This window comes from Oryzias latipes, chromosome 14 (assembly GCF_053564925.1).
Source record: "Oryzias latipes strain Hd-rR chromosome 14, Olatipes_Hd-rR_3.1".
In the NCBI taxonomy this organism is placed as follows: domain Eukaryota; kingdom Metazoa; phylum Chordata; class Actinopteri; order Beloniformes; family Adrianichthyidae; genus Oryzias; species Oryzias latipes.
In genome coordinates this window covers 29413153-29432030 of record NC_136250.1, presented here as the reverse complement: position 1 = coordinate 29432030, position 18878 = coordinate 29413153, and the positions used below count along the sequence as shown (strand labels likewise).

General features: G+C 41.7%; 1 protein-coding gene and 2 long non-coding RNA genes across 3 annotated transcripts in view; 2 read left to right on the top strand and 1 right to left on the bottom strand.

The window, feature by feature from the left end:
* tmem132e (transmembrane protein 132E) overlaps window positions 1-18878 on the top strand; it is a 476675-nt gene that overhangs the window by 192311 nt on the left and 265486 nt on the right. The gene's annotated exons all lie outside the window — the stretch shown is intronic.
* LOC144983716 (uncharacterized) lies at window positions 12402-12710 on the bottom strand. The gene is made up of 2 exons (XR_013647486.1): window positions 12644-12710; window positions 12402-12529 (listed from the first exon to the last, which is right to left on the bottom strand). It is a non-coding gene; the product is annotated as an uncharacterized LOC144983716 (long non-coding RNA).
* Window positions 12747-13076, top strand: LOC144983715 (uncharacterized). The gene is made up of 2 exons (XR_013647485.1): window positions 12747-12834; window positions 12949-13076. It is a non-coding gene; the product is annotated as an uncharacterized LOC144983715 (long non-coding RNA).

Genomic DNA, 18878 nt, shown 5'->3' with positions numbered 1-18878 from the left:
ACACTGAAAACCAACAAGAATCATAAAAACGTGTTAAAATTGACGAGACATCTAAAACAAAACAGGATAAAAAATCGACAAGTTTTGGGACAGATTTGAACATTTTTTGTGGTTTTTAAAATTTTCAGATAAACAGGAATTTTTTTAAGGAAGTAAATAATAGTTAGGCCTTAATAAACAGTTTACTAAAGACTTAAGGCCTGTTCACACCGGGACGAATTACGCCCGCGATTTTCGCCGACGTTTAACGTCTCGTGACTAAACAAAGGGCACCAATGTGAGTGTGCACACCGACGCGAAAAAACGCCACGCGTCAAAGCGTCACTTTTTAAAAAACGCCTCGGGTTCGTTTTTTTGGTTTGACGCGTCGCGTCGTAAACTATACGACCAATGAGAACGGCGCTTTTGCACACGTGTCTGGAGCTTCTGAAGTTACAGTAAAACACAACTTGGGGGCGCTCAAACACAAAATTGCCTTGCTGAGCACACATACCAGCGAAGAAGTTAGACGCCAAGTAGCGTCATACACTGCCGCGAAGAAATAATGACGGACATTCTAAAATATCCCCTTACCAAGTACCAGTTGGAGCTACTGATGCTTGAAATATTCATGTTTTCTTTGTTTGATTCTGACAAGCGCGTAAATACTTGCTCTCTTCTTCTGAGTGAAAAGCGACTTTAAGGAGCGTAAAGTTGCGCAGCGCCACCTTGTGTACAGGAGTATTTCTGTTTACATTAAGCACCATCTAATGTCAGGGAATGAAATTGCATGTTCGCTCGGCTCATCGTCAGCGAAAATCGCCTGGGTGTGAACACAAAAAACGTGGCGAAAAACGCCTGGCGAATATTTGTCCCGGTGTGTACGGGCCTTAAAGCTATAAACTCAACAAGCCCATTAATCAGACAAGTCAGCCCCCATGTTGGTGTCTTGTGACAAGTGTCAGGCGACGCCACATGCTGCTTTGGCCTTAAGGCTCTTTCATGACTAAAAATACAACCACTGCTTTAAAAAAAACTCTGGCCAGAAGCAGGGCAAATGGATTGTGGGATTAACCTCCCATTGGGCTGAAAAAATATGAAGAAAAAAAAAATAATCTTAGCAACTCCAAACTGTAAAGACCTTCCTTTGAGACGTGGTTTCAGCCTTTGACTGTACCTCCGTCTGTGCAAAGCCTCGGCCCACTTCACATCAACAAATATATAAATAAGTGTGTTGGTGTTCTGATTTCTTTCAGTCTCGTCTCGGATTTACAGTCAAGTGTGAAAACTGTCCCTGTCTTCTCTGCAGCCATCCGGGCCGTTAATGAGGCTCATTTATTTGACCCGGTCCTCACATTTCCCAGAAGCAGTGCATGTTTTAAGCTAACACAGCTGCTGTTCAGTGCTGTCTGCACACACACAAACTTTTGTATTTGTGTATTTGTGTTGCTGCTGGATTAGTCAGTAGGTCTGAGTCGGTTTTAGGGATGCTGGCTGACTCTAGCGTCCTTTGATTTCAGATGAGATGCATCCTGGCTCCCCAACCCCTTTACTGGAATCATCACATGAATAATTTGTTACTGTATATCAGGACGGCACTGTCCAAAGGCCACACTGACCTAAAACAACAGAACCAAAATACATTTCTGGCATAAAATAACCCAAAAATATTTTTATATTGGGAAACTTTTGCCATTTTGTTCTTGTCTTCAGACAAAACCCAACTTTGCTTTCAATTGCCTGCTTATTTTTAAACACGTGCCACTCCATCACACATTGTTACACCTTAGCTTTGTGGTTAGTGAGGCGCGGCGTCAATTACGGCTCCATCATCCACCACAGGCTTCACAGCCCGTGCTCCACTTGTCTCCATTGTCTTGAAGAAGAAAGGCTTTTCAGAATGTAATTCCTCCTTCAGAGGAGGAGGAATTAGGGCTACTCCACAGGCACTTATGGAACAAATGACAAGACATTTTTGCCTGTGATCACAAAGATGTCAAATGCACCAATGAAACTCCGGGAAGTAGGGTTATTAGTTGATGTCAAAAATCAAGCGGTAAATGGGTCCGAAAAGTTCAGTTTGAGGCTAAATTTGCTGTAACTGAAGCGTTGGTGCATGAATGTAACCTCATAAGTTTGCTGCACGACAGCAGGTCATGTAAGCAGTGGGATAAATGGCAGGAATCTGTCGCAAATCATGTTGTTTGGCAGGGCGACTTGTCAAGGATTTCAGCGGGATTAGAAGAATTACGCGTCTCTGATTAAGCTGTTGCAGAGCTAAGCCTGCACAAGTCTGAAGCAAAGTGCAAAAGAAACTCACGGTGGGAACCGCTAAGAGCAGCCCGACTCCGTTTGGAGGCTCTGCAGGTTTTCGCCAAAAAGAACAAAAGCGTCTAATATGACAAGCCTCATAACCTGGGATATTAGGGACGATACGTCTGGAGATTACAGAATTATTAGCAATGCCATTTATACAAAGTTAATCTCACAGCAGCCTCATTAGTCTGTAACGACTGCCTCCGGCGTGGATGGCACCAAAATTGACCCACAGCTTAGTTTAATCACATCTTCAGTTTATCAGCATATTAATGTTATTTGTTATGAGCAAAGCTCTCAGAATGAGGGCGAAAAGCCGCGCTAATCACGAGGATTCTTGTTTTGCTTTGTGTTCGCCATCTAAGAGGGCAGCAACACTCACCATAGCTGCCACAGCCTCAGATGTTAAAAAGATAAATAAAAATGCAAAAAGAGTTGGAAAAAACCTGCCTCGCCATGTCCCTCATACAAATATGAAAATCAGTCATTCCACCTTTACAGGTGGTGAAAACTGGAGGAAGCTCCACTGAAAGTATGACAAAATGAATGCATAGACCTGCTTCCGATGGAAGACTGGAAGCATGGGGGAGATTGATTGACAAGTTCTGCAGCCAATCAGGATGCAGAACAAGATTCACTGTAAACCCAAAGCAAAAAAACATGGAAAATTGCACTAAAACAAGCGGCAAAACAGCAAGACGGTGAAAGATGAACTGTGACATGGCGAGGGAACACTACACACTTTGAGCACAAGTGAGGTTGTTCAAAACATTTATTTTATAGTAAACACCAACAACAACAAACGGATGTGTAACAGAAGCTGTTCAGTAGGAAACTGTCATTGCTCTGTATTTTGCCAACCCCATACTGTGTTCCAAAACACACTTTGCTTCTTAAAACAACACAGAGATGTGAGATGAATGTGGAAAGCAGTTCTAAAAATCCCTGCTGCACTTCTCTACACAGACAAACACAGAAAACATTTGATTTAAATATTCAAATATTCCGAGTTGGCTGGAGTCGAGGACTTTCAGGGTTCACAGAGGGGGAAGGGAGATTTCATGCAGGTCAAGTTTCAAGTCTTAATGGTTGAAAATATCCTCCTTCCAGTAAGAAAATTCAATTCAATTTCATTTATTCAGTCCAATATTTACAACAATAGTCATCTCAATGGGCTTCATACCAGTAACTGAGTAATAAACATGAATCATAAAGAACATAAAGTCATAGAATTCAATAATGGCTAAACTAAACTAAACTGGACATCCCTGCCCTTAGAGATACCAAGTCACTGAGGATGGGAACCGGCTTGAAACAGTTGGGGATTGAAGTGGATCTTTAGACTGATTATGGTATTTTAAAGTAGTTCAAATTTTAATCTTAATGTAACCTTAATATACGATTTTATAGATTAGATTTTAAGTAAGATTTTCTGGATCTAAAAAAAAAAAAAAAGATTTTTTATACATTTTTAAGATTTCCCATCAGTTTGAAAATATAAACATAAATGACAAATTTTATATTTTTAAACATTTTTGACTATTATTCACCTAAACGTCAGCCTTTTTCTTTCGAACCAAAGAGCCACATGTGGCTCCAGAGCTGCAGAAACCTGGTATATGAGGCTTAATAGATTAAAACGTGACGATGCTGCTCACCTTTTGCCGCATCCTGTCAGGGGGTTACCACAATGAATCCGCTTTAACTGTGGCCCCTTGTGGCTGCATAGCTAGGCAGCAGCGTAAAGGCTCTCACCCAAAGACCCACAAACATGGTGATAATCTTTAACGTCTGAGACAAATGTATATCTATGAGACATAGCGGTTTTGGCACATTCACATCCTCAATCTACAACACAGTACACCCCGCTTTCAGCCCCTAAGACTCATGGGAAGTGGGGAATCGTGGGTGCAATGTTCCTCACCATGACTGAGGGGGCTGTGAGCAGAAGTGACATCCATGCTGTTTGTGAGTGTGTTCTAATAGGTTATAATACTGAAATGAAGAATATGCAATTAGCATTTGCGTCTCCCTCTCTGAGACTGTTGGATACGTGCAGAACGCACGCTACTACATGTTCAAGCAATAGGATTCAGCGTGGCCGCATGCGGCCAATATACAGGTGTGCCTTGTTTGTGTATATAACAGTTATTCCTGTAAAAATGAAAAGGGTGTGGCTTATTATCAGGTGGGCCCTACAGCCTGGAATTTACGGTACTTTTATTTTCTGTTTTTTCTTTCCTTAATGGATGTTTCGACATAAAGCGTGATGAGGGTGAAAAGACTTGGAGGTCTGATGAATCCTGACATGCATGTGTTTTCAAACATTCCCCTCACACTGCCTTCACTCAGGACGCATTAATGATTATTGAAAATGTATGAACAACTTCCCAAATCTCTGGAGCCATAATTACTTCAGCAATTATAATTGCATGATTTATAACTTCCCATTCATTTCTGTTTCATCATGCAGGTGATGACTGCTTTCAGAGCTGCAGCAAATAGAAAGACCTCTATAAAACATAAGAGCGCTGTCTGACTACAGCCAAAAATGGCAATATTTTCCATCCTCCTCAATAAGTTTAATCAGGCCCAGCCAAAGCCAAAGCCCCCTCTGTCGCTGCACTATTCAGGAAGTTCAATCAGAGTTTGATTGCACTCTAATTCCTTTTTTCCTTCACATTCTACAAAGCTAATATGTTCACATTTGTCAGCTGGCATCGACTGATTCTAAATCATTTATCCTTTTTTTTTGGCTGCCAAGTTTAGGCAATAAACTCATCTTCCTCCTCTGTCTCTGTCCCGCTTTAACCCTCATCTTTTGACAGTATCATCCCCATTAATGATGGAAACTCCTTTCGCTTTTTGACAGTAAAAAAATCAGGGCCACACTTTTAATCCAGAGACGTTTTCCTCGCTTTATTATGTTTCTCTTTTGCATTGTTTTCCTGTCAATGTTTCCTCATTAAACTGATTAAAATCAGTGTCTTCTCCAAATACAGTGCCTCCTCATTGAAATGCAGACCATAGAAAAACAGGCCAAACGTTCAAAATTTAACTTAGAATAACAACATTTTCATAATAATAGTCGCTAGAATGTACTTTAATCTTCTTTCTCTTTCGGCTTTTCCCATCAGGGGTCGCCACAGCGAATCATCCTTTTCCACCTCACTCTATCATGGACATCTTCTACCCTAACATTAGCCAACTTCATGTCCTCTGTTAAGACATCCATGTATCTCCTCTTTGGCCGTCCTCTTGCCCTCCTGCCAGGCAGCTCCATCTCCAACATCCTTCTACCAATATATCCACTATCCCTCCTCTGAACATGTCCAAACCATCTCAGTCTGGCTTCTCTGACTTTGTCGCTGACACAGGCAACATGAGCCGTCCCTCTGATGTACTCGTTCCTTATCCTGTCTAACCTGGTCACTCCTAAGGAGAACCTCAACATCTTCATCTCCGCTACCTCCATCTCAGCCTCTTGTCTCTGTCTCACTGCTACCGTCTCTAACCCATAGAGCAGAGCTGGTCTCACCACTGTCTTGTACACCTTTCCTTTGAGTCTTGCTGGCACTCTTCTGTCACACAACACTCCTGACACTTTCCTCCAACCGCTCCAACCTGCCTGCACTCGCCTCTTCACCTCTTTTCCACAATCCCCATCACACTGAACTGTTGACCCCAAGTACTTAAACTCCTGCACCTTCTTCACCTCAGTCCCCTGTAACCTAACGCTTCTACCTTGATCCCTCTCGTTCAGACACATGTATTCTGTCTTACTACGACTGACCTTCATACCTCTTCTTTCCAGAGCAAACCTCCACCTCTCTAGCTGTTCCTCCACCTGCTCTCTACTCTCACTGCAAATTACAATGTCATCCGCAAACATCATTGTCCAGGGAGATTCCTGTCTTACCTCGTCTGTCAGCCTGTCCATCAGCATAGCAAACAAAAAAGGACTCAAAGCTGATCCTTGGTGTAGTCCCACCTCCACCTTGAACTCCTCTGTCTGACCTACAGCACATCTCACCACCGTCATACTTCTCTCATACATGTCCTGAACTACCCTGACATACTTCTCTGCCACTCCAGACGACCTCATACAGTACCACAGCTCCTCCCTCGGCACCCTGTCATACGCCTTCTCTAAATCTACGAACACACAATGCAGCTCCTTCTGACCTTCTCTGTACTTTTCCATCAACATTCTCAAAGCAAAAATGGCATCAGTGGTGCTCTTACGGGGCATGAAACCATACTGCTGCTCACAAATCTCCACCTTCTTCCTAAGCCTGGCTTCCACTACTCTTTCCCACAGCTTCATTGTGTGGCTCATCAACTTTATTCCTCTATAGTTGCTGCAGTTCTGCGTGTCACCCTTGTTCTTAAAGATCGGAACCAGAACGCTTCTCCTCCATTCCTCAGGCATCTTCTCACTCTCTAAAATCCTATTGAACAACCTTGTTAGAAATTCCACTGCTGTCTCTCCTAGGCACTTCCATACCTCCACAGGTACGTCATCAGGACCAACGGCCTTTCCGCTCTTCATCCTTTTCAGAGCCTTCCTAACCTCATCCTTTCCAATCTCTGCTACTTCCTGCTCCACAACAACCACATCTTCCTCCCTTCTTTCCCTGTCATTTTCCTCGTTCATCAGCTCCTCAAAATACTCCTTCCATCTTTTCTGTACACTCTCTTGGGTTGTTAGCACCTTTCCATCTCTGTCCTTAATCACCCTTATCTGTTGCACGTCCTTCCCATCTCTGTCTCTCTGTCTGGCTAGCCTGTACAAGTCCTTCTCTCCTTCCTTTGTGTCTAACCTGTCATATAGCTCATCGTAAGCCTTCTGTTTGGCCTTTGCCACCTCTCTCTTCACTCTACGCTGCGCTTCCTTGTACTCCTGTCTACCTTCCTCAGTCCTTTCTACATCCCACTTCCTTTTAGCCAACCTCTTCCTCTGGACGCATTCCTGTACTTCCTCATTCCACCACCAAGTCTCTTTACCGTCTTTCCTCTTTCCAGATGACACACCTAGCACCTTCCTACCTGTTTCCCTGATAATCTCTGCTGTAGTTTCCCAGTCCTCTGGAAGCTCATCCTGACCACCCAGGACCTGCCTCAACTTCTGCCTAAATTCCTCACAAGTTTCTTCATTCTGTAGCTTCCACCACTTGGTCTTCTTTTCTGTTTTCCCTCTCTTCTTCTTCCTGACCTCCAGAGTCATCTTACACACCACCATGCGGTGCTGTCTGGCTACACTCTCTCCTACCACCACTTTGCAGTCATTAACCTCTCTCAAATGACCTCGTCTACATAGGATGTAGTCCACCTGAGTACTCCTACCTCCACTTCTGTATGTCACTCTATGTTCCTCTCTCTTCTGGAAGTAAGTGTTGACTACAGCCATTTCCATCCTCTTCGCAAAGTCCACCACCATCTGTCCCTCCAGATTCCTTTCCTTCACACCAAACCTGCCCGCTAGAATGTACTTTAATGAAGTTTTTAATTCATTTCTTGTTTTTTTACAAAGAAAAAAAGAGGAAAAATATACGATTAGATATTCTTCCTGATATATTTGGCAAATGTAATGTTTGTAAACTTGAAAAGAATATTTTAAGGCAAATATTTAAGATAAAGCTCTTAACACAGGCATTTTAATGACAAAGATTAAAGGAAAACATTTTATATTAGATTTTGTCAATGAAAATGAAAAGTTCAAACCTGAACTCACAAGTTGTGACTTTTTGAGCTGTTTTTTTCTAATCTGTTTTAAGAGAACTCCATAGGACGGCCACTTTTGTCTGTTAATTTGGCTAATCTCGTTCCAGACTAATCCAACAAAATGAAAAACTCAAATGCAACAGAAACTTTTACATTTTTTATTTTTATCTTTCTCAAGATAACAAAGATAACCTTTAATGACAGTTGATCAGCAAACACAAGCAGATTATTAAATCTGATCATGTAGATAATTATTTAAACTGCAAAAATTAACCTTAAGAACAATTTCAAGTCTTTTCAAGAAAAATGATCTTATATTCTATCTTGACTAAAACTTCTTTTAAAACAGGAACTCTTGGTGAGACCATTTTTGTTACTCTATTTTTTTTGCTTGTTGAAAGATCTTTTATTTACTTTTAAAAATTTTCAACTTATTTCTAGGGGTCCATTTTTACAGTGTAAACATTGATGAGATAGTTTGCTTCCTGTTAACAGGTTTATCATTGCCTGAAGCTTTGCCCTCCTACTAACCAATGCCTTAAAAATGGAAATGCAGCTTTTTCACGGGAAATCTTTTTTTCCTTTTATGCATCTCAAAATGTCAACGTTTCCATTTTAATAAATCTTTTTGGTCCATATTTACAGAGTCACTATCCTTTTCTTCTCATCCTGGTGAGCGTTATTTTGACTCTAAGCTAACTTTTATCCCACATACAGTATAAAACAGGTGGTTAAAACTGTTTTTTATTATCTTAGAAATCTGGCTAGGCTCCGCCCACTACTCTCTCTTGCTAATATGGAGATGCTTATGCATGCTTTTATCATGAGTAAAAGGGATTATTTTAACGCCCTGCTTGCTGGTCTTCCAAAAACTAACATTAGGAACCTTCAACTTCTCCAGAACTCTGCTGCACGAGTTCTCACAAAGACCAGGAGGCGGGCTCACATCACCCCAATTTTAAAATCCCTGCATTGGCTCCCCATATGCTTCAGGATTGATTTTAAGATACTTTTAAGCGTTTTTAAATGTCTTAAGGGTCTTGCGCCTTCTTATTTATCAGATCTTTTAGTAAAGTATGAACCCTCGCGGACCCTGAGATCCTCTGGCACTGGTCTTCTAACCGTTCCGACTGTAAAAATCAAAACCTACGGAGAGGCATCTTTTCTACACTATGGCCCCCGTTTATGCAACAGTCTGCAGAGGACCTGAGAGCCGCAGAGAGCATTGAAGTTTTAAGAAAAGGCTAAAGACCCATCTTTTTAACCTGGCCTTAAGCACATTCTTTAATACCACTATTTATTTATTTATTTGTTTTATTTTTTTATTTTTTTATTTGTTTTTCTTTATCCATTTTATCTTGTTTTATGAACTTACACAAGATTTTAACGTGTTATTTTATTTAAATTTACCTTATTTCAATGTTTTATTTTTTCCAGTGTTTCCTCAGTTCAGCCACTGCAGCTCTGGATGGGGACATGCGTCTCCTCTTTGCTGTGGTGGAGCGGTCCCCGCCTGTGATGCTGCATTTGGCTGGTTGTACAGCTGTTCACAGGCGGGAGGTTCTAATTATTAGCGTTTCCAACATCTTGTTTTCGTGCTCAGCCTATTTCTTATTTCTCATTTCTCATTGTCTTTCCTCATCAGTTAGGGGGTGGGAGATGTGAAAGAAGTGGGGGGCTGTGTAGGTACAGGGAGAGGGGGCCCTTTTTTAATTTTTTATTTTTTGTGCTTGTTTATTTTAATTTTAGTGCTTGTTTTTATATTATTTCTTTTGTTTTGTTTTAATGTAAAGCACTTTGTGTTATACATTTATATGAAAAGTGCTTCATAAATAAAGTTTGATTGATTGATCTTTTTTCTTCTATTACTCCGATGAAAACTGGGTTTTTGGCATGTTCTTGTGAATCAGGAGCAGAGGAAAAAAACGCTGTTTTATAAAGATCGTATCTGTGACATAGAAAATACACTGGGCGGGGCCACAAGCTCCTTGCTCCGCCCCATTCTGATGCTTCCACCTGCAGACAAATAGATCCATTCTCGTCTTTGTTTTCCTCGTCTGAGCAGGAATCTATATCAGAATTGTTGCGCCTGTAATGATCGGTTGGGGCTGTGATCTAGTAGGAGAGCATGTAAACAGAGAGCTCTCAGCAGCAGGAAGGGGAAGGGGGGGCAGGGTTGCTCCTCACCAGCAGTCCCACCCACAGCTCAGGATGTCTGATGAATTCCTCCCGCTCTAAAGAAACTATGTCCTGTAAAACGACACAAGTTTTTGGATTTTGGCTAAAAACGTCATGATCCTCATTAAATGACCACTGGGAACGTTTTGAAAATAAATCAATAGATGATCGAATGGGACCAGAAGTTTCTGTGTTCTTGTCCAAACGTCACAAATACTGAGTTCTTTAGAGTTTTTACAGCTCCTGTTTAAATACAACCTTATCTGTGGCTGTTTATCTGCGGACCCAAACCTTTGTCATTGTCGTCTTAATGAACAATGTCTTAACTCCTACAACCATCCTCTGAATTTATAAGAACATAATTCATTTAAAGCTGCTGCTTCTTTCATAAGGTTCTGTAGCATTTTCAGAAATCAGAGTAACAAATGGGCTCTCAATTGTTTGTTGGGTGGGGGAGCAACTGTACGTGTGGATCACCCGGCACAATTGGGACTGAAATAGCAGCTGGGGATAAACGGAGTCAAATCCCTGGTTCCAAAGTCCACCAATTTTTCCAAACCAACAGATTAATGACTGTGTCATTTGCAATGAGATACAGAATTAGCTCTGGATTGATGCTCTAGTGTTCAAAATCGCACGTGTTCCACATTGCAGGACTGCTCTGCATTAAGAGATCCCCGTCGTGTTTGCTGCGTCTGCTCATTCTCTCGCCTCGCTCCCAAGACTTCGTTTCATGTCCTGAACTGAACCGCCGCTACGTGCCTGCCAGTGCGGAGGCCAAAGGCAAAAAAAACCCACAACACAATAGGAGTCAGGAGTCCACGGGCCCCCCATGCTTTCTGTCCCAGCACCTCTCCTCTGCGGAGCCCGCTGGCTCTTTGAAGCTCCTCCACTATTGATCGAGGGCAGCACACGCTAATGCATGCAGATGTGGCTGCAGTCAGAGGGAAGATCTGTGGCCACAGAGCCGGTCGCCCTGCAGAAGCAGCTGGATCTGAGGAGGCTTTTTCTGCCTTTGTTCAACCTGCTCTAACCAGGCTGTGAAGTCCCTCCACGCCGCTCATTGTTATGTAGATTTTATTAATGAGCAAAAATTCACCGGAAAACAACCCTCACGGCTAAGGTCTAAAAGCAGCAAACAACTAAATTAAAAAGCCAATGCTTAGCCTGAATGATTCCTCCTACATCAGCCATTAGTAAAGGGGCACACTTAGGATCTAATGATTTGTGATTCATGCTCATCTTGATGAGGTAATACATCACCACTTTCATCAAAGCCTGAGCCAAACACAACATGGACATAGGTTTAGCTTTAAAACTGAAATCAGATGTCAACTTGATGCTGCCGCCTTTTCTTCATTTATTTCACATAAATCCAAAGGAAGCGGCAATTCACCATTTAGTTCAAACTTTGATGTTTGTGTCTTGGTTTTTTTTTATGTTGAAGATGCTATTTGTACGGAGCCCGTGTCCTGACATTAAGATATAAAAATATATCTTGTTCCCACAGATTAATATCTTGTTCCCACAGGTTATTATGTCGTTCGCACGAAATACTATTCCGTTCCCACAAGATACTATTGCGTTCCCTCAAAATACTATTCCGTTCCCTCGAAATGATTAACTCGTGCGAACGCAATAATTATGTCGTTCGAACGCAATAATTAATCCGTTCGAACGCAATAATTATTCACGTCATAAGTCATTCACGCGGATATGCTCTCTGTACGCCGGCAAAAGCCGCTTTCAGCGGTAACTTCCGTGTCTCTGTGACCCATATTCGTTCAAAAAAGGAACATGAAAAACAAAAATGATCACTTTATTACCGTCTCAATGAATATAAGAAAAATATCAAAAGATTTATGATAACTAGGCTGCTTTGTCAAACGATAGCTCCTGCTAGGCTACTACTAGCTCCGCCGCAGAGCTCTCTGATCATGTATGCCGGCATTTGGGCAACTGGCTGGTCTGTTGTCAGACAGCTGATATTGTAGTTTAGGGTCGAATAGGAATAATAATATTCAGGACTTGTCTTTTATTAACTTTAGCAGTCAGTATTTTTACATTCGAAGGCTATTAGGCTACATGCTAACTGACTAGCCGATCATTTCCTGTTATTAATTTACGTCATAGATTTACAGCAGATACCTTCACATTTCTGTCTGTGTGTGTCTCATTACATTGCATTGAAGACACGGAGGATGTTTAGAGAACAGATTTATTTATTTTAAAAAGCACAGAAGCATCCATCGTATTCACGTTCACATCATCATCTGGTACGCCCTCAGTCATCTTGCTGCAAAAGCCGCTTCCTGCCGCTACTTCCGTGTCTCTGTGAGCATTCAATAGGGGTAAAAATAAAAGCAAGAATGGTCGATCTGTTATTTTCTCGATGAAAATCTGAAAAATATCATATTAAGCTGGATGCTTCGCCTAAAGCACTTACCTTTAGCTTGTAGCATAACAACAATAGCAGTACGTCCCGTTTCCCAGAGTGCTTTGCTGCCAATCACTAACCAATCACCGTGTCCCTGTGACCAAGGTCTAACAACAAGACCAATGATTGGCCAGTGATTTGCAGCAAAGCACTCTGGGAAACGGGACGTACTGCTATTGTTGTTATGCTACAAGCTAAAGGTAAGTGCTTTAGGCGAAGCATCCAGCTTAATATGATATTTTTCAGATTTTCATCGAGAAAATAACAGATCGACCATTCTTGCTTTTATTTTTACCCCTATTGAATGCTCACAGAGACACGGAAGTAGCGGCAGGAAGCGGCTTTTGCAGCAAGATGACTGAGGGCGTACCAGATGATGATGTGAACGTGAATACGATGGATGCTTCTGTGCTTTTTAAAATAAATAAATCTGTTCTCTAAACATCCTCCGTGTCTTCAATGCAATGTAATGAGACACACACAGACAGAAATGTGAAGGTATCTGCTGTAAATCTATGACGTAAATTAATAACAGGAAATGATCGGCTAGTCAGTTAGCATGTAGCCTAATAGCCTTCGAATGTAAAGATACTGACTGCTAAAGTTAATAAAAGACAAGTCCTGAATATTATTATTCCTATTCGACCCTAAACTACAATATCAGCTGTCTGACAACAGACCAGCCAGTTGCCCAAATGCCGGCATACATGATCAGAGAGCTCTGCGGCGGAGCTAGTAGTAGCCTAGCAGGAGCTATCGTATGACAAAGCAGCCTAGTTATCATAAATCTTTTGATATTTTTCTTATATTCATTGAGACAGTAATAAAGTGATCATTTTTGTTTTTCATGTTCCTTTTTTGAACGAATATGGGTCACAGAGACACGGAAGTTACCGCTGAAAGCGGCTTTTGCCGGCGTACAGAGAGCATATCCGCGTGAATGACTTATGACGTGAATAATTATTGCGTTCGAACGGATTAATTATTGCGTTCGAACGACATAATTATTGCGTTCGCACGAGTTAATCATTTCGAGGGAACGGAATAGTATTTTGAGGGAACGCAATAGTATCTTGTGGGAACGGAATAGTATTTCGTGCGAACGACATAATAACCTGTGGGAACAAGATATTAATCTGTGGGAACAAGATATATTTTTATATCTTAATGTCAGGACACGGGCTCCGTATATTTGAGTATCCCAAAAAACAAAAACAAAACACAAAAAAACAAGAAAAAACTATTTTTCATTTCCAAGTAACAGTGACAAAAAATATTACAGTTGGCTCATAATAAGCCTGTGTCATGTAATAAAAAGAATAAGTAAATTTAGGACATGTCTTTGACCCTCGGACAACGGACAATAAACGTTAAAGGGATACAACCTTTATTTTACCCACACTCCAATTCAATGGTGTAATACACGATTCAGTTTAACACAGAATTGTGAATTTCTTTAAAAAAAGTTGAGGATATTTCTGTATAGGTGGATTCGGGCTGTCAAAACTGTACGGAGCACGCTCTGTGAACCCGTACTGGTATAAATGTTCTCCTACATGCACGCTGTGGATAACATATCATTGTGAACATGTTAATTAAACAGGTGAGGGTAAGTTAAGGTGAAGTAAGGGAGAAGCAGGGGTGTCGTATGGATTTTTCATCTTTTTAACCCCGCCAAATCCTGTAGACTGCATAAGGAGCCCGTTAGCGCTGTTCACGTGATACGTGCGCGCTCCTCGCTGCAGCCTGACTGTCGGACAATCAGAGTGTAGTATGTGTGGACATCCTACGTGCACTAATGTATCACATACACACTCGTACGTGCAGCGTTTGTCCACCGTGAAGAAAGAGCTAGCGCTATGAAATTTTTCCTCAAAATGTTAAGCGCATTCTAAATAAAACGTATTAGCATTATTATTATAGCCAGAACTCACACCTTACAAATGACTAGAGTGTGGCTTATGGACGCCGGATGACTGCATAATCTTAATTGCATGTAGTTTGCATAAGCCTAATGAATGCTTCATGAAACACCACATGCACAACAATGGTACATTCCATTTTCATGATGTCCGTTGAGGTAGCTGTGGCTAAAATTATGGTCTTTTGTGTGTGATATACATCATTCATCAGTGTCTCTTGCGTCCGTCGTTCGGCGATGTGCACAGATGTCCGTGGAGGGTTTCGGCCGACGAGTCTTTACATAATTCAGTTTTTCAAAACTTTGGATCGGTTGAGAATTAGGCAGCTTATGCGTATTTTATGTAGTTTATGTTTCACGTATGTCTAACGGACTTTTCATGCATGTATCATAGATGTATAACTTTTATATCACGTATACGGCGCACATATCACGCTAAAATTATGTAATCGACGCACAAATTGCTAATGGATTGCATATAAACAGCACAATAATCACACACGGTTCATGTTCTATGTTGATTTTTGTGTTCTTTGTGTGGTTTATTCATACGTTTTCCATAGTTTTAACGTGGTTCAGTCATGATACATTTCTGAAGATTTCACGTGAAGAACCACAGCTGTTCTCCCTTTTTCCACGTATTTTCACGTATGACCAATTTTAATCTGTGTCATATGCGCACGTCAAGAGCCTCCACAGAGAGGCATCAGTGGCTGTGTGACACGGTCTTAAGATGCTCCTCTTCACGGCCCTCCAGGGAGCCGGACGACCCAAAAACCTGCAGCACCCTTAAAGGGGAACGCCCATACAAGCGAACGGGTCTGAGGCGTTAAGTGTTTGAAATTTACTGAGTAGAATCAATTTATTGCTAAAATAAAGTAATAGATATTAAATGAATAGACAACTTGATTTATTTATATGCAATAAGTGGAGTAAATGGAGACACGTAAAGAATAAAAATGAGCTAAAAATGAGTGTGCAGACAGTCACAATGGCAGCAGTCAGGACTCCCGGCTTTTCCCAGCTCTCATCAGCTCCTAATGAAAGGGTTAATGCTGGGGTTATATTGACTGTTTTGCCTGGATGAATTACAGAATTTGGCAGTTTTTCTATCATGCTGGCACACTGAAGCAGAATGTTATCAAAATTAAATGCTCTCCACATGCTCTGATGGTACTTTCCAAACTGGTTGGCATGGATACCAAAGTAGATAGAAAGCAGGTATGTGAGCCATGGGGCTGACATTCAGAAGGCACAATCCAGTTTTTGTGTCAAGAAATGCATTCACTGGAGTTTTATTTGAAAAATAAGAGTGAACAACATCACCATTTCTCTGCTTTCTGTTTATGTTCTGTTGTTACTGAACCCAAAACCATGAATGTTTGTTTGTTGTTTGTTTGCAAGTCTTCTGCTCTTTCTCCATTATTCTACTCTCTCCATAGTTTTTGACTGTGAGACTAGTTTTTTGTGTTTCTGACTGGAACATCACACCCGTTCATCCCCCTTTACTCAGAGCCATTTACAGGATCATTGACACTTCCCATGAAAACCCGGATGAGCCTCTATAGATCAGACCAGAACACAGATAACTGCCTGCAGGTGAGCTGATACCATCGTAGTTCAGGGCCTAATTCGCCTGTCAGTTCGAACAGCGCTGAGTCATTACCACACCCTCCCAGCGATACAATGCCCGCCGTAAGGCACAAAAGGGTAAACTCTGGGTCTCAGTGAGGGCAGAAAACGGCGCCCGCGAGGAGCTGGTGGAAACCACAAGCAGGCGACGAGGGCAAAGATTTTAATGAGCAAAATCCCCCAAACAACACTATGTATTCAGTTCCTTCTCTTATGAAAATCTCATGCAATTTTCTGCAGGATTACTGAGAATCCCTGCAGCTTACTTAAGATGTTCATTAGATCTTGTCCAGTGTGCCTTGTTATTTAATTACTGCTCCAATTTCTTTTTTTTTTTAAAGATTTTCAGTTTAATGCTCCAATATACTTGTTTAGATTTGATTAACAAATACTTTCAAGTGTAGTATTAGTGCATTAATCCCAGAGAAGTATAAGGCTAACTTCTACATAAAGAAGCTTTACAGTTATATTTTCATGATGACTTTCTTTAGCTTGGAAGAAACGGACGGACCAGCAAACGCTGACAACTGTCAGGTTTTCACACCTGCTCGGGTGACTTTGATCTGTCGGATCATTGTTCCACCGTGATTCCATAACTTTGCAAAGATCTGGAACGGCCGCGGCAGCCCCGATCCATTACCACTTTGTGTGCGCCCGCTATCAAATACGCCTCATTACCCTCAGTTAAAGCACTGGAATGGATTCCCAGCATGCAGCTCTCTGAATGCCGACTAAATAAATAAACAGCAGCCGGGAGTTTTAATTACTGTTGTGTCAGTGTCCATCAGTTGAGCGGTAAGAGCAGAGCGTGTCGGGTTGCGGACCCAACCGCCGTGTTTCGGTTTCGACACCATGTTGTGCATATTGCATTACTCTGGTCGCCTATTCACCGACGCTAAATTTGTTTAGACTGCAGATTAAAGGCCTCATGGTTTGAGCTTATTATGCTCTGAAATGATATATGCTTTAAAAGATCTGTTCAGTTTGTTAGAAAATATTGGAAATCTTTACTATTTGGAAGCTTTCAAGTGTAAAAGCATCTGCAGGGAATTAGGAACAACAGCAGCGTTTTTGTCTCCATCCAAAACTCAAATTTGTTGTCATTTGTTTTTCAAAGACGCAGCCTAACACTAAACGCTGGTAAAAGTTTTCCCCTCCCACTACCGTGGAAGAAAGCGTATACTGTTCCTTAGTGGTGTTTTGACAGGAAACAACTGTTTTCCAGATCTGAACTTCTTAAGAATCTTTTCTGGATTTGCTTCACCTCTACTATAAAACATTGAAACATTTCTGTCAGTAGCTGCCAGAGTCATCAGAGGTCAAAAATGTCAAGGTATTCAAAGATTTTACGGTTTGAAGCAAACCGAACCAGATCAGGATTTGTTTGGCTGTGAGATAAATTTAGTTAAAGGATTTTCCTGATGCTTGATCTGGATCAAAGTCTCTTTTTGGCGACTTGTAAGGTCGATGTGAACTCTGAGGTGCAGAGGGGTTGGTGGGAACCGAAAGACGCTGCCTCTGCTTCACTTGTCCGCCTTCGGATGTTCTGATGCAAAAACAAAAAAACAAAAAAAAATACTTTTACAGGAGTGGTGCAGCATGAAAACTTCAGCAGAGGGAGAAATATTAAAAATAGATTTAACTTTAACTATTCATACACGTTTCATATTTATGACGGTTTACTTGTAAAAAGACGAGTAGTGCAGGACATCACGTTAGGTTTAAATTCGACTCAGCCTTTTACATGACAAGGATATATTTATGAATGTATGTATCCTGTCATCCTGTATGAAAAGGATGTGGACCTGAGTGCCTGACGTTCTACCGCACACTGCTGGACTTGTTGAGATCAGCGATGAGGTCACGTCCACCACCTGTGGCCATGTTTGTGAGGTCAGAGGAACTACAGAGACAAAGAGAATGGGGTTCCATCCATCTTCTTCCTCTCATCCGGGAACGGGACATGGGCACAGCAGTCTGAGCAAAGATGCTTTCCTCTTCCCGGCCACTTCCTCCAGTTCCTCTGATGGGGGGGACCCTGAGGCCTTCCCAGGCCTGTCGAAAGCCTCCCCAGAGAGGCATCTAGACCAGAGCTCAACTGGCTCCTCTGGATGTGGAGGAGTAGCGGCTCTACTCTGAGCTCTCTCCAGGTGACAGAGCTTCTCACCTTATTTGGAAGGGAGCGCCCAGCCACCCTACAGAGGAAGTTCTTTCAGCAGCTTGTATTCGGTTCTTTCGGTCATGACCCAGAGCTCATGTCCATAGGTGGGTATTGGAACGAAGATCAACCGGTAAATTGAGAGCTTTGCTTCACCCCAACGGACCAGCACAGTGGCCGCATAGCAGGAGATGCCGCTCCAATCCTCCCACACTCGTGACCCCAAGATACTTAAGCTCCCCCACCCAAATGTAGAAGCATTCCTCGCAGACTACCTTTCTCTGTTGAGAACCATGACCTCAGCCATGGGAGTTCTGACCCACTAGGGTTAATGTGTTGCCTCACACATGATCTTTGGGTAACTGGACCTTATTTAGAACAAGAACTTGAATTAGCAGGAATTCTTCATGGGAGGTAGAGCTGAAGAAAGGGATCAAGAAACAAAAGCTGTCAGATTTCTAAGATAAGTCTTAAAAATGATTGCAGGTTACCTTCAGGTGAACCTGGCAGCAAAGAAAAACAAGCTTTTGATT